Genomic DNA, 2,461 nt, shown 5'->3' on the forward strand with positions numbered 1-2,461 from the left:
GTGTGTTGATCGTACTGGTCCAAGATTTCTTTACTTTTGTCACACTTGCACCGGGAATACACAAAAAAAGTTTTTTGAGTGGATTCGAGGAGTTTAAATGGGTGCAATAAAAAAAAGTAACAAAAGTGTCCCTCACGGGTCATTTTGACCCGCATAGGAATGAATGGAATTTATGAGAAAACTGCATTTTTCATGACATTTTATTTTTTTTGATATACAAAATCTGAGACAATCCAGTAAAGATTTATACCCAAACGAAGGGCTGAGACTACAGATTAAAATCCTCATCTGTCCCTCGGGTCATTTTGACCCGAAAACGATTTTCAAAAAAATTAAAAAAATTGTGTGTTGATCATACTGGTCCAAGATTTCTTTACTTTTGTCACACTTGCACCGGGAATACACAAAAAAAGTTTTTTGAGTGGATTCGAGGAGTTTAAATGGGTGCAATAAAAAAAAGTAACAAAAGTGTCCCTCACGGGTCATTTTGACCCGCATAGGAATGAATGGAATTTATGAGAAAACTGCATTTTTCATGACATTTTATTTTTTTTGATATACAAAATCTGAGACAATCCAGTAAAGATTTATACCCAAACGAAGGGCTGAGACTACAGAATATCCCCAATGCAGAAAAAACTCACATACACACACACACACACGGTACACACTCTCATAGGACACATTGTAATATTTTTCATGTTTCTGCTGGGATATGTTTAATTTTTCCTTTTTTTTTTACTTAACACAGTTAGATTTGGAGTGATGTGGTGGAGACCAATGAGTTTATATCATATTTATATTTTTCAAAATATATTATATATTTATATCATATTTATGAAATTGTATGAATATATATATGTTTAGGTATATATAATATGGATTTTGTAATGTTTCAATATATATTTTAATCCATAAACAACCAAATTGAAGCCTTAAGATTTGCAATTGTATGTCATTTTTCCCCACCAGATGGCATCAGAGACACTCAGTGACTCAATTCCAAGGCCATCTGTTCGTTTTTGATGAAACAGGACTGAAACAGTGTCTTTCTTGTTTCTTTTTCTTTTTTTGGTGAAATAATGTACAAAAACTGCTTATTTGCTTATGTTTTCTTTAAAATATCCAGAATAAAAGGTAAATATAGTAAAAATCACAAAAAAATAATAGAAAAACCTACATAACAAATTTTAAAAATAAATAAATAAAAATGTTCCAATATAAGCTTTCTGGACCAAAAATAAAATTAGTGTAATTTTTGGCCTTTGGGTCATTTTGACCTGCGAGGGACACTTTTGTTATAGGTTCGGGAGGGACGGATGAGTTAATATTAAATTTGAAGCTTAAATTAATACAAAGAAGTGTTCAGTTTAATGTGTGAAACTTTGTAAAGCTGTTGAAAAGTTAAATGCATCATGAGAGAGTCTCCTGGCCAAACTGCAGCTGCTGCTAATGAATCGTTATTCTGCCTCAGATGTCTGTCTGAAATTATGTGTGGATTCTATCATCCATTAAACTGTCTCTCTCTGCTCAGTGGTTAAAGTATTAAACTCTGGAAGTTCCTTTAAGATCCACATTTGTTCACAGTTATCTGTAAGCAAACAGCTGATATGATAATGTATGCAACTCTTGTGTCCCTGTGTAATGTCTAGATGTGTTGTTTGCTGTTCTTTTCTGCCGCTCTCTATGATTTTAGCTTCATGAGGAACTATTTGATTTGAGCTCAACAATGGCACTATATTGTCTTCTGTAGATCTGCTTTAGAGCTGAAATTAAAGGAAATATTTCATTAAATATATGAACATAGATTGCTGTGATGCTGCTATGAACATTTACTTCAATAAAGAAACATTATTTTATACAACTTTGTTAAATTATTAAAGAGACACATTTCTCTTATGTAAATTTCAATTAGCCTGAAAATATGAACCTTAAAATTGCCTCCAGTTGATCAGGTAACATAAACTTTTCTTCTTATTCTTCTTCTTCTTCTTCTTATTTATTTATTTTGTTGGTACAATAAAACACTTGGTAATTAAAAAACATAGTAATTAATTTCCATTACTTTTTCTTCTTGAGAGTATTCTATTACTTAAAGCTGCAGTTCGTAACTTTTTTTTGGTTAAAATGATCTGAAATCAATATTTGAGCAAGTGCATAACCAGCCAGTGTTCAAAACTATCGCCTTACTTTAGCCTGTACACTGTTTTTCTCTTTTTTCTCTTTGTCTCTTTAAATGCAAATGAGCTGGTGCTCCCCGCCCCCTTTTCCAGAATAGTGCTGCGCCATTACAGTTCGGACCTGCTAAAAAACATCTGTTTTGGTTCTGATTATCATGTTTATCACCCTGAAATCATGCGTTTTAAACCATATGAGTTTAAACATCTGATATACGGTTTTCTGAGCGCACACATCCGAAGCACACGGACAGAAAGCTGCTGTCACAGCATGTGAGTACTAA

The sequence above is a fragment of the Sinocyclocheilus anshuiensis genome, unplaced genomic scaffold (assembly GCF_001515605.1).
Source record: "Sinocyclocheilus anshuiensis isolate Anshui unplaced genomic scaffold, SAMN03320099.WGS_v1.1 scaffold430, whole genome shotgun sequence".
In the NCBI taxonomy this organism is placed as follows: Eukaryota; Metazoa; Chordata; class Actinopteri; order Cypriniformes; family Cyprinidae; genus Sinocyclocheilus; species Sinocyclocheilus anshuiensis.